General features: G+C 38.1%; 1 protein-coding gene across 1 annotated transcript in view; it reads left to right on the top strand.

The window, feature by feature from the left end:
* cntfr (ciliary neurotrophic factor receptor) overlaps nt 1-14,241 on the top strand; it is a 617,831-nt gene that overhangs the window by 110,780 nt on the left and 492,810 nt on the right. The window contains exon 2 of the mRNA XM_034192939.1: nt 4,542-4,579. The gene's annotated coding sequence lies outside the window, so the exon portion shown is untranslated. The remainder of the gene's footprint in view (nt 1-4,541; nt 4,580-14,241) is intronic.

The raw sequence follows: 14,241 nt of genomic DNA on the forward strand, positions 1-14,241 counted from the left end.
AGAGCGCTTTTGAAAAAAACAGCTGAGTTTAACAAAGTGCCGCACAACAACTGAACAAAACAATAAAACAACAATAAAATCAAACAAAAAAAGACATGACCAGAGAAACAGATATACAAGAACACACCTCAGTCAGCCTGAGTTAAAAGCCAAAGAAAAAAAGGCATTTTCAAAAGACTTTTAAAAATGGGCAACATGGGGGCCAATCTAATGTTCAGATGGCGCTCATTCCACAGTCTGGATGCTAAAACTGAAAAAGCACCGCTACTACAAGTTTTTAGTCGTGTTTTAGGGATGGCTTAAAAGCGACAGACCTTAGAGACTGCAGTGGAACAAATTTCCTTACAGCTTCCCCAATGATGTCAGTGAGGAAAAATATAAATAAAATAAAATAGAAAAACAACCATGATAATGTGCCCTTTCTATGGTACAAAATATTGTGTGGTGTTGTAAAATGTAAAGTACACGATTTTCTCAACATTTCCCTTTTTTATTTGGAGAAAAAAGGCAATTTTTGAGTGAATGATGACATTCTTTGGGTGTTTTTTTCCTCATCTGTCCTCATCCAGGCTCCTCACACTGAACTTTATTTGAATCCTATCAGCTGCCGATTTTGGGTGCTGTGCATTTAGTAACTGGAAACGGGCGTCTTTGATCAACTGTAAATAATGAATGTAAAAGCGATAACGGGATGATGTGTTGATGGTGTTTGTAAGAGGTGTCAGCGCTCCATGTTGGATGAAATATTTCTGAAAACAGACACAGCCTGAGAGATAAATGGGTGCTAATTATTTGGGGAGCGCCCCCTCATATTTAGATGATAAAGTGTTACAAAAAAGACATGGAAGGTTCATTTTAACACATTTTAATAACCACACTAACAAATTAGCACTTACACTGAATCGTCCACACCGTCAGTGATGGTAGTTGCTGATTTTGTTTTTTTTCTTTTCAGTATTTCTTCAATGTTTGATGTACTGAGACACATTCATGATGTCTTGACATGAAAACATCATGAAAAGATTAACTGAAACTTTTTAAGGCTGGTGGAGCCTAGATCTAAAGGTCGTTAACATCTTGAGACTGAGATCACGAAGGAGGCTGTTAGAGTTTTGCCCTTTGATATACACCGCTGACTTTGTTGTACAATAATAAACAAACAACAATGGCCTTTGGAGCCACCAGACCTAAGCTTGGGTGGCTTTCAGACTTAAACTTTGGTGGGTTCCCCACTAAGGCTTTGGTCACTTCCACAGTGAGGTTTAGATGGCTTCATCACAGAGACTTTGGTGGCTTCCACGCTAAGGCTTTGGTGTTTTCCAGACTGAAACTTTGGTATATTCCAAACTGAGACTTTGGTGGCTTCCAAATTGAGACTTTGGTGGCTTCCACACCAGGTCTTTGGTGGCTTCCACACTGGGACCATTTCTGTGGGCTTAGGTGGAATTCTGACCATGTTGGTTGAGGTTTAGAATGTAAGGGTTTGTTTGTTTCTTTTATTTAGTGAATGTTTGGGTTTGTGTGCTCCTGCTCCTCAGATTAATAAAGTGTGACATCAAAATCAGCCGTCCGAGTTGCAGATTTCAAAGTATATTAGACAGGAATTGGACTTATAGTCTTGGACCTAGCTTAGCAATGTATGCACTTCATTTAGGAGAGGATACTCAACTGTTCTAGACTAATATGACCCCAATGAACAACTTAGGATATTGCCTAGTTCAAAAATAATGAAGCCTAACTGTTGATTTGCGTTGCATTTGTCATGAACAAGCCATTATTTTATTTAGCACCATCCAGATTTATCTGTGAGTTGCCTATAGTCTCTTTGACAGGTACTGAAAATTTCATGGAAAAAATCCACACACTTCCAGAGATATGCACATTTACCCCCAAAATCGCACTTTTTTCATCAATTTTGTGTGACATTGATATTTAGCATTATCATTTAAAGTTGAATGTTAAAGAAATAACCTTGTATTTTGTCAGTTTGTTTGTGCTTCATACTAACACACAGTAATACATTTTTGTAAAGGTAGAAATGTCATTTCCTAGAAAAACATCATGTTTCTAAAGCAAGGTAAAACTTGATTTATTTGTGTCACAACCTTAGCTATATCTCCTACTCTGCTTCAATAGAATAATTATATTACTTGTTCAGTAATACCAGGAACTAATGGACAGAATTTCTTTGTTTCAGGCTTCTGCAGACTAAAGAAGATACCTCCAACTGTTGTCACAAGTATTAGGCTCTAGCACATTATAGTATATATGCACTGATAATTTCTAGCAATGACTGAACCCAGACCAATAGAAATATTGAAACTCTGATATATAACCATAACTAAAATGATAACATTTCACAAAAAAGACCACTTTTAAATTGTGATGGTTATGTCACACTTTGGCTTCATTATTTTTGAACTAGGCCTTATGTGCCAAAGTCTCTATCTGGGACAAATGGCCCGAAAATGACCACACCCTTTTGTGTCCGAGTGTTATCTTAAATACATACCTTAAATACGAGGTCTGTCAATAAAGTAACGGTCCTTTTTATTTTTTTCAAAAACTATATGGATTTCATTCATATGTTTTTACGTCAGACAAGCTTGTACCCTCGTGCGCATGCGTGAGTTTTTCCACGCCTGTCGGTGACGTCATTCGCCTGTGAGCATGCCTTGTGGAAGGAGTGGTCCCGCCCCCTTGTCAGATTTTCATTGTTCTCGAAATGGCGGAATGATTTGGACTTTTTTTCCATCAGAATTTTTTCAGAAGCTCTTAGAGACTGGCACCTGGAAACCATTTGAAAAATTTATCTGGCTTTCGGTGAAAATTTTACGGACTTCCGAGCGTCCGTAAAGCTGTCCTTAAAGCTGTAGTAACAGTCCTTATTCTCTGTGAAGCCCGTAAAATTTTCACCGAAAGCCAGATAAATTTTTCAAATGGTTTCCAGGTGCCAGTCTCTAACAGCTTCTGAAAAAATTCTGATGGAAAAAAGTCCAAATCATTCCGCCATTTCCAGACAATGAAAATCCGACGAGGGGGTGGGACCACTCCTCCCACAAGGCGTGCTCACAGGTGAATGACGTCACCGACAGGCGTGGAAAAACTCACACATGCGCACGAGGGTTCAAGCTTGTCTGACGTAAAAACATATGAATCAAATCCATATAGTTTACAATAAAAAATAAAAAGGTCCGTTACTTTATTGACAAACCTTGTATGTTCAGAATGACCACTACATGTTTAGAATGGTCATAGAACAGTGTAAAATTTCTAATTTTGGTATTTTAAGAGAAAACTGTGAGAAAACATTAGGTCAAACAATCTGGATATTATGTTTGATAACTAATGTGTTGTTATGACTTAGATTCTAATCCATTTACATTTTTTTCCACAAATCTGATTGGTTAATCGTGTGAGATTTCAGAACTTATAATATCAGGGTAATGGGGCAAAATATTCGACCGTTTCACATTTGGATGTATTACTCCGCGCCCCGACTGGTGTTCTGACGAGATGTCATTCTTATCGACAGGCCAGCCCTCCGTGGAACTCCGCATGCACACGCACGTGCAATATTGATGAGACGCGGAACTGTCAATTTATGCGAAGAGAAGCACAATTGGACAGAACACCGTCCACGTGCGCTGCTATCTGTTAGCTGAGAGTGAGAGAAAGTCGCATATCGCCGCCGCCGCTGAAATGGGTCAATTTAAGCTACCATACGAAAGTAATGATGTGGATTCTGATACAGAATTACCATTTCACATTTGATGGATTTGATGGATTTTCACATTTGATGGATTACTCCGCGCCCTGACTGCTGTTGTAGTGACGCTGCCTCATAGTAAGCCTCGCAGACAGAATTACTTAATGAAAAATAAACCGTGCAAACGTTGGAATTGGATTTAAATGGGAATAACCACCTTGTGTCTGATGATTTGCGGACGTTAATGTTATACAGTCACAAATGTCCGTGCGACCATATAACCAGTGTGAATGTCCACAAATCATCAGACAGAACAGGGTTATTCCCTAATAATTGGTTGTTGGGAAATTCACTGACAATCTTTAAAACTTTTAAGATCTGGAGATACTGCTGTCTGCTAAAGAAACAAGTCTTGTTTTGTATTTTTCACTTTAAATCAATATTTCATTGATAACAGTATGACTGAAAATAAAATTTCATTATATTCTGCAAATGTTCGATTTCTTTTGATGTACGGTAATAAGTTAACCCACTTATTTTAGCCATTTTCTCTTAAAATATCAAACTAGAAATTTTACACTTTTCTGTGACCCTCCCAAACATGTAGTGGTCATTCTGAACATTTTGAGTACCTTGGAAAAATTATAGTTGCTACAGTGTAGAAAATACAAGACGAAAAAGGGTGTGGTCATTTTCGGACTGTTCGTTCCCGATGGAGATTTGGGCACATATTCCAAGTTGTTAACTGGGGTCATATTAATTTAGAATGGTTCCTGATCTCAAATCCTTCTCTGTGTGTTTCCACCAACTAACTCGAGTCTCTCGTTAACAGGCCCCAGAGGATCGTGCTGACTCTTCATCACATCCAAGGTAAGAGTTATTCCACTACTCCTTTGCCAGCTTCAACATCCTCTTTGTTTGTGTGCAACATTGTTGCATTTTCTCTTTGATAATCAGTGACCTTTTTTTGTATATTTTTTTTTTTTGTGATGGAGCCAGCAGCAGGATCACACACACACGTGAAACATCAGACAGCTCGATGTTTGGAAGCCTGGGCTTTGCTTAAAGTGGTGAAAATGTTCAGACAGGAGACATCATGGGTCTTCTTTGGCCACTTGAATTCAATCCCTTTTTGTCGCTCTTTGATCATGTCATCAGGTGTGTTTTGAGGTGAAACTGTGTATGAAACATGTTAGGGTTCAGAAAGTCCATAAAACTACTGTGTGAGTAATTGGACCTTCTTCCTTGTGGTTACTCTGTGTGTTGACAAAGTGGCGAGCAGGGTGTTGTTTTCACTGAAGTCCGTGTGTCTGTGTGTCTTTGGACAAGATGCCTCAAAAACAGCTGAATGGCTTTACTTCATATTTGGTGGGAATATTACTTGGATAGATATCTTGAGGTGGTTAGGAAAATATAATAATAATAAAAAAAAAAAACACCTTTTTTGTATATCTCAACAACCAAGACGTGTAGATAGATTCCACTTGGTGAGAATATTGCTTGGATAGATATGTAGAGGTAGCTAAAACTTGGTGGGAATATTATTTGGACAGATATCAAGAGGTAGTTTGATCAATTTCAAAGAAAACATCACCCAAAAACACCTTTTTTGTGTGTATCTCAACAATGAAGAAGCCTAAATGGATTGAATGTGTTGGGAATATTACTTTGATAGATATCAAGAGGTAGTTTTGTCAAAGGGCAAAGAAACACGGTCCATTAAAAAAAAAAAAAAAAAAAAAAAAAAAAAAAAATTTGTATATCTTCACAACCAAGAAGCCGAGATGGATTATCTAAAGCATATATGAGAGATGATGGTCAAGTGGCTAAAGTGTTGGGCTTGTGACCAGAGGATCCTCAGTTTAAAATCACTCAGTGCCCTTGGGCAAGGACCTTGACCCCGAAGTTGCTCGTTGTTTGGGTGTGAGCACCTTGCATGATAGCAAGGTGACATCCAGATGTATCAAGAGTGTTGTGTGTGTGTGTGTGTGTATGTGTGTGTGTGTGAGTGAGAGAGAGAGAGAGAAAGGTCTGTAATTTTTATTGTAGGTACACTTCAACTGTGAGAGACAGAATCTAAAACAAAATCCAGAAAATCACATTGTATGATTTTTAAATAATTAATTTGCATTTTATTGCATAAAATAAGTATTTGACCCCCTACCAACCAGCAAGAATTCTGGCTCTCACAGACCTATTAATTTTTCTTTAAGAAGCCCTCTTATTCTGCACTCTTTACCTGTATTAATTGCACCTGTTTGAACTTGTTACCTGTATAAAAGACACCTGTTCACACACTCAATCACACTCCAACCTGTCCACCATAGCCAAGACCAAAGAACTACAGGAAACGTCTGACCTCTGTAATGGCAGACAAATGTTTCTGTACCAATTGTTAAGCTCTGTTTTTCTAGGGGGTCAAATACTTATTTTATGAAATAAAATGCAAATTAATTATTTAAAAATCATACAATGTTATTTTATTTATTTATTTTTTTAGATTCTGTCTCTCACAGTTGAAGTGTACCTACGATAAAAATTACAGACCTCTCCATTCTTTGTAGGCGGGAAAACCTGCAAAACTGACAGGGGGTCAAATACTTATTTTCCCCATGGATACATACATATATACAAGGTTGGGTAGGATTACTTTGAAAGAATACATGTGGACTACATGTATGTATGTACATACATTTGGATTATGTGTAATGTGATTACTTTTGGATTACATTTCAAAGTAATCCTACCCAACCTCCCCCCCCCCCCCCTCTCTCTATTTATATATATATATATATATATAGATCAATAAAATATTTGTGATTAACTGGTCTGAATGACTTCAAAATGAAGTTTATACACAAGTCACATAATATATAGTCAAAATCACCATGACAGACAGATGTATATTTACTTGTACATTTATATCATTGTGTGTAATGTGTGTGGGGTTCGCATGTGATGCCATTCATTGTTTTAGAATAAATCAGGACGTGTTGGGTCTGACTGTCTTTCAGTACGGTTGCTGGATATGAGCTTAATTTGTTTTTGTGGTTTGTTTTGCTGCTGGATAAACTGTTTTTATTCATAGTGTTTTAATTGGACCTAATCAGAGCATTCAATATTTATTTATTTATTGCCTGCTTTCACAGAAGTATTTTTATTTTTGGTCCTATGTGTGTCAGTGTGTGAATAAAATAACTTGGTGCATCGGTTGAGGGTCAGCTGGGCAACTAAGTGATTTCATTTTGAGAAAATTCAGTTGAATGTCAAGTTTACAGGTCAAAGTCAAAATTGTATCCTCATGCTAATTCATAGGAGATATTTTGACGGGCTATTTTGAGAAATGGATTAAATATACACTTTCTACAAAACACTAATATGATGTCAAATCACTTTTCTGTTGGTCACATGACTTCTGTCCATGACCGACCTTGAAAGGTCAACAGATTGGAGTCGATATGCATTAAAGATGGTGGAAGGATTGTGTGTTTTTGAAGGATAACATGGTTCAGTTTTGGATGGACTAAAAAAGGATCTTTTGTGTAAAGTGTAAAATTAAAAACGTTATTATAGATTACAAATTTAATTGTGCCTCCAGCCACTGTTGCCGGTGTCGTCATAGGATGCTGACGACACCGGCAACTGAAGCCACTTTATAAGAGTCAGTTTATGAATCCGATTTGTAGAAAAATCCTCTTTAGTACAGTCATAAGAACAGGACTTGCTTTTTCCTGCTCTGTTCTCACTGTTCACTCATTCATGTTTTTGTTTGAATTATTATTTATAATCGCTGGGTTCAGGTTGGACTGTTTTTGGATCGAGGCCAAAGCTTTTGACCTGTGAAGGCTTCTAACATGATCCACTGTCCTGACCTCTGACCTTTCAGTGTGGTGGTCTCTGCTGCTCTCTCAGGAGCATGCTTTTGGTCAGATCTGGTGACATGCATGTGTCAGCAGTCGTACGTGTGATGCATGTTGCAGCGGGTGTTGAAAGGATGGCAAGAATGCAGATAAGGTTTCTCTGTGCAGGAGCAGGTTTGTGGAGAAACGTCATAAATGCAGATAAACAAAACCATCACAGTCGTGGATAGGGATGGGTATTGATAAGATTTTATCTATCGATTCTGCTTATCGATCCGATTCCTTATCGATTTCCTTATCGATACCTCGTGAATTTTGTACTAAAAGTAGGCTTTACAGGTTTTCTATGTATTTCCTTGAGTCTTAAAGTAAATAAATATGAAATTAGTCACTGTATCCTTGATCTCTGGACATAAATAAAAATAAACAAAACTGTGTTTCGCTTTGAAGTTATTAATTCAGACTGGATTCTGTCGTTCTGTCTTGACTTGTCAGAGAGCCGCACAGTGTTTGAAGCTGTGTGAACAGAACGGAGGACGATTCTCGTTTCTTTCTCGCAATGAGACAGGAGTCCCAGTTAGTAACTTTAATCCACACAAAAGTGAATCACAACTCATTTTCAGGGATGAAAGTGGTGAAAAACAAAAAAAAGCTGAAACCCAAAATTACCCCCCCAACACCACCTGCACGAAAATGTTTCAATTCTAGAAGCTCTGAAATGCAATCTGGGACTATTCCAGACGATAAACTGCAGTGAGTGCAGCATCCATTTAGTGAGGAAAAAAAAAAAAAACAACTTTCCTTATTCAGATTCATTCCAGTAGTATTCTGCTCTTACTAGGATGCAGCAGTTTTCTAGTTTGACAGATAGTTCTGGAGAAAATCACTGAAGAAATTAACACATTGAAAATATGGTTTGCCCGAAGCAAACTGTCATTAAACTTAAATAAGACAGGGATGAAATGGAGGTGTGAGAGTCACTAGGTGTTCACAGGAAACACTTGTTTCTGTATGTATTTATTTATGTATTTATTTATGTCATTGTTAGTTGCTATTATATATTTTCTGTTGTGTTTCTATTCAGGTTCTTTTTGTCTCTTTCTCTAAAATTGTATATAATAATAATTAGATTATTAATATATGAGCAAAAATAAATTTAAGGAATATTACAATTTGAAAACAAATGCACCCGAACGTGATGACGGCTGCAGTTGCTAAATGCTAACTTTTAACATTGAAAACGCCATAGACATGCTAACGCGTTAGCATCGCTCCCGTTTTTAAGTTATAAAATACATCTATCAACTGTTTCAGAAGACCATAACAGGTCGGTTTAACATAGAAAAGGTAAATAATACTCACAGACGTATGCTCTTTAGGGTTTTAGCGGGGGAAAATTAAGCGAAAGAAATAAATAAACGAAGCAATCGATCGAAGCATTGCTTCAATCTGCGAACCACTGCTTCGATTGGTTCAAGGTTCAAAGCAAAGCCGCGCTGCAGAAAAGTTGATTAAGGACCCGCTGCAGGGTCTGTAATCAATGTAGAGAAATGATAATTTTCCTGACAAACACCCGCCAAAACAACGGCCACTCTGAAGGACCGATAACAGAATCGTTAAGCACAAAGCTTATTGATGTCGGTGGATCGAATCATTTCTTAACGATACCCGAAAGGAACCAGTTCTCGATACCCATCCCTAGTCGTGGATGTGCAGGAGCAGGTTTTTCAAACTGAAGGCTGCATTCAACTTTTTTATCTTTGTGGTAATCAGCTGGTTAACAGATGATGGACTGTACCTGCACCTGACTCCACCTATTTTTTGTGTTTTGTTTTGATACAATGACTGCAGCAGAAGTGAAGTCTGGTCTGCTGGAGATTTCTTCCTGTTTAAAACAACTTTTTTCTTAAAGGAGCTGCCAGTGTGCTCCCTCGTGGAGTGGGTCATGTCCCGATCAGGGTGGGCACGAAGGGCCGAGATGTTGCAGGTTTTCCATCCTGCTGATCACCTCTAATTGAGAAACATAAAATAAATTATTTGGAAGCAGTGACCCTTAATTGGAGGAAGCGGGTAGAGAAAATGTATGGATGGACTTTATTTGGACACATTCTGTTCATGTACAACTGATATACATATTTAAATCATGTAAATTCAACACACTTTTTTCCAGTGTAGGCAACTTATAAAAGCCAACCTGGAAAATATTGACAAAAACAAACAAACAAAAATAAAATAAAAAATAAATAAAATAAAAAAAAAACCCTGCTTATTACAGAGCCCCTGAAGGAATATGAAAAAACAAAACAATATCATCAACTCAAGACTGGACATAATTTTGCCGGATCATCCAGTAGTTTTTGTTAGATGAGCTATTCATTCCACACTGCAGCAAAGTGACTCGCAAGTGAATGGCCTAAATTAAAAATTGTGCAAAAAGTCTTTGAAAAAGCAACTGATCATCATAATTCATATTAAAAGTTGAAATGGAGGCACAAGTAAAGCATAATGTAGCAGAAATGTTTTTTTTTTTTTTTTGCCAGTGGCAATCAAGAGTAAACAAATTGATGTGACTGTTAGAGTCTCTGCTACTGAGCCCAAAGGGAATTCGTACATCAACCTCATGGAAAACATTCATGACATCTCACAAAACTGTTTTGAAAAATGGCGCAAAAACATCTTTGTGAGACGGCACAAAACAATTCGAGATTGTGCCAAAACCACTTTGCGAGATGGTGCAAGAACTATTACGAGATGGTGCTCAACTGTTTCCCCAGAAGGTGCAGCAGTTATCGTGAAATAGCACATCCAGTGACTGTCTCTGGTACATTTTTTTTTTATGTCCATTTCAGGGCTCTGTACTTGACAGATTATTACAATAAATGATCAGACGTTTTAGCAGTTTTTGATAAACTCATTCATTCTTGTTCTACATGTGTGCATTTTTTCAGGACATATGCAGACACATAGCGGCGTTCCGAGCGGGCCACATGCGGGATTCATTCCGACAGTCGTGACCTCAAAGGTCACATACAGCAAAGTCCACACCAGCAGCAAAGCCTTTGAATGCAAACAGCGTGTCTGCACGCTCATCCAGGACCAACGCTTCAGTTCACTACTGCTCATTTACATGTAGAACGTAAAGTCCATCGTCTCTGACAGATTTATTTTCATGCCGCAAGTTGCAGACATTTGCATACCAAATGAATAAATATAAATAGCTGCTCAGTCAGCAGCTGTGTCTGAGAAACGCTGGGTTTCTGGGCTTTGCTTTTAGAAAGCTTGACCCATTGATGAGGGAGGTGAAAACCACTGCCAATTTGATTTTTATCTATGCTGGTGCAGGGAATCGAACCAATGACACCAGCGTCCAGAAGGTGAGACCGCCACTCGCCGCCAGACAGAACACGACACAATGTCGTTCATGTGACGTCCCTGCAATAAACAGAGAGAAGTGAAAACTCTGAAGACACAGAACGCTGAGTCTCTTCTTATAGATGTTACATCAGATTTCACTGGTTGTGTCAGTTTATATGTTATTCCAACATCTGTAATGAAGAAATACAACTCCAAAGTCTTCCATGTGGATTAAGTAGGATGTTATAGAATAATCACATGAATAAATGGAGTAGACTGTTACAAAATAAGAAAGTCACATTCTTATTTTGTAACTCTCCATTTATTGTAAAAGTGTGGTGTTGAAATTGTAATGCCTCAAATAAATTGTTCTTAAACGAAAATCTTTAATTACCTTTCATAATGAGTTTTTAAAATGATGGAAGTGTTTTCAAAATAATGCAAATTCATATTTCAGAATATTGCTCTATTGGGATTATTTAATGACTTCAGATTACTTTGTAGTTCCACAACAGAAGGTTTTTAAATGAACGTTAAACCTGAGAAAAAGAATGTCAGATCACAAAATTCTGACCTGGTTAGTGTTATGTGTAATTTTGCCTGGTCTATTTTAGCCTTGATTTATTTTAAAAATGGAACATTTAACATTTAATGTTATTATGTTTTTAGTCAGTAATGAGAAATTAAAGGTGCCCGATTTCCCTGAAAATTTTATACATGCAAGTTTGTGTACATGCTGTTTTAATTTTTTTTTTTTTTTTTTTTTTTTTTTTTATGATTACTGTTGCAGTTTTTAGTTAACTTGGTAAGTTACACCCATTTAAAAAAATAAAAAATACCCTTCACATTTTTACCCCAATGGGCCATGAGCAAACAAATTTCAAGATGTAGTCACCACGAATACCCCGTGTAAAGAAATTCAAACATGATTGAAGTCGTTAGACTACACATACCCAGAACTTACCACGTACTATTGATGATTTCGAGAATTGGGATGAAACTTTTGAACGGTTCAAAAATTGGATCCTGATTTCAAATATGGTGTCGATGATGGCCGTAGCTACCATGTATACCAAGTTTGTTCAAGAATGACAAAGATGGTTCAGGGAGATTTAATTTAATTTAAGCTTTATTTAACCAGGTTAGTCCCATTGAGATCAAGACCTCTTTTACAAGGGAGACCTCCTGGACAATTATAAAGTTTCAAAGCAAAGGAAAAACAAGCACTCACAAAGACCAGGAGTGGAGGTGCACGGCTCAAAAACAATGTCAATATAGAAATAAAGCCAGCAACACTCAAGTGTCCTTCTTAATAAAGGTTTTAATGTCTCACGGCAAGGCACAGGATCAGGATGTGTTTCAACTAGGACACACTGAGGAAGACCTAGTCGAAACGCGTCTGTGCTCCTGATCCTGTGCCTTGCCGTGAGACATTAAAACCTTTATTAAGAAGGACACTTGAGTGTTGCCGGCTTTATTTCTATATCGCAATTATAACGTTTCCAATCCACCTAACCTGCATGTCTTTGGATGTGGGAGGAAGTCGGAGCACCCAGAGGAAACCCACACAAACACAGGGAGAACATGCAAACTCTACACCGAAAGGCCACAGGTCGGAATCGATCTAATGACCTTCATGCTGTGAGGCAACAGTGCTAACCGCTAATCCACCGGGATGCCCAGTTACTAGTTAGTTACTATGATGCTTCAAATGGTGCCCCGATTTGCTATTCCAGATTTAACAGGAAGAAATGTCACTCTGTGGTATGTTTGATTAGGATATAAGAATGAATATCAATGTTGCTCTGTCTCTAAATGGAGGCAAATTCATATGAAGGGTTCAGATGCAACAACAGATACAGATTCTTTATTGTCACTGTAACCAGTACAACATAAGGTAAGGTGCAAGCCTTTTCAGTGGAAATATAAATCTTAGTAAACCATGTGCAGACTTGAAAGGTCTGGAGAAGAAAAGAAAAATAAACATGAAATTGAACCGAATGAAAGAGGAAAGTCCAGAGTGCAAAAGAAAAAAGCAAAAAAATTATACAAACTTTGTAGCAAAAAACAGTTTGCATATAAAAAACAGAAAAGTATGTACAAAACTGTGGATATTTCGCTGGCAGTGGATATTGCACATAAAGAAATACTGCACTCATTTCAAACACCAACTAAGTTGAAATCTACAAATTTTTATTTGAGGCCAACATTCCTTTGGCTGCTTACATAACTACCGGTGTGCAAAATATTAAAGAATCTGAACACACAATTTTCACTTTATTGGTTGAAATCTGTACATTTTCTGATATTTTCTTTTAAATTACTTTTTCCTCCAATAAAAAAAGGACTTTTTGCTTCTACCCTAATCACATTCCTCCAAATTCTTCCAAATCCCATTTAAAACATTTATCCCGCTAACAAGTGGCCCTAAAAGCAGCCAACGCTTCTGTGCAGCCATCACTGTTTGCATCATGACTAATAAAACCAGCGTCCTTGCCGTGCACACACTTTATTTTTTCGCCCCCTGTGTCTGATTTGTGCCGCCGTTGACAGTCCAGATGTACAGTCATATGCGCACACTGACAAGACAGTATTAAGATGAGCGCTGCTCGCCATCTCTGTGACCCGCTATCGCTGACAAGGGAGCGATAAGCCAAGAAATTGTGTTAACCCAGCCGTCTCCTGACTGTGCTGACGAGGCATTATTTTGTGGCTGTGTCGCTGCGTGTCGACAGCTCTGCGGCTGACCAACACCTGAGGCTAATGCCACCCAGAGCGCTATATCTGTCACGTAACGTGGCATTTCTGACAAGTCAGTGCACGCTGAGGTCGACCTTAAGGTGATACGGCATAAAAACAAATACACCTACAACAGACACTTCAGTCGCGTGGCCTGCGGGTCTGTGCATCTGTCACGTGTGTGTTGAGCGTGAACACGTGGAAGGTATGGCTACGCACTCAGTGTCAGCCACGAGGGCGTGGTCACTGATTCTTCATCATCACGACCGTGTGAGCAGCTCCACCAATCATCAAACATGATTTACAAACTTTAGAGTTTGTGAATGTGTTCTAGCTATATTGGCAGCAACGGTTACAGATGGTGTCAGTGGCTATAGTTAGCATCATTAGCTACAGTTAGCATTAGCAGCTACATTTAGCCCTGATGGGTCCATGAGTATGGATACAAAATTTATATTTTTTTAAATCTGCTCCATTATTTATTTATTTATTTATTTATTTTTTTTAACCATGCCTGTTATGGGTGCCTTTACTGGGCAAGAGCAAAGTGCAGCCAGATTTTGTCTTTGACTTGAACTT

Source organism: Thalassophryne amazonica, chromosome 17 (assembly GCF_902500255.1).
Source record: "Thalassophryne amazonica chromosome 17, fThaAma1.1, whole genome shotgun sequence".
NCBI classification, from domain to species: domain Eukaryota; kingdom Metazoa; phylum Chordata; class Actinopteri; order Batrachoidiformes; family Batrachoididae; genus Thalassophryne; species Thalassophryne amazonica.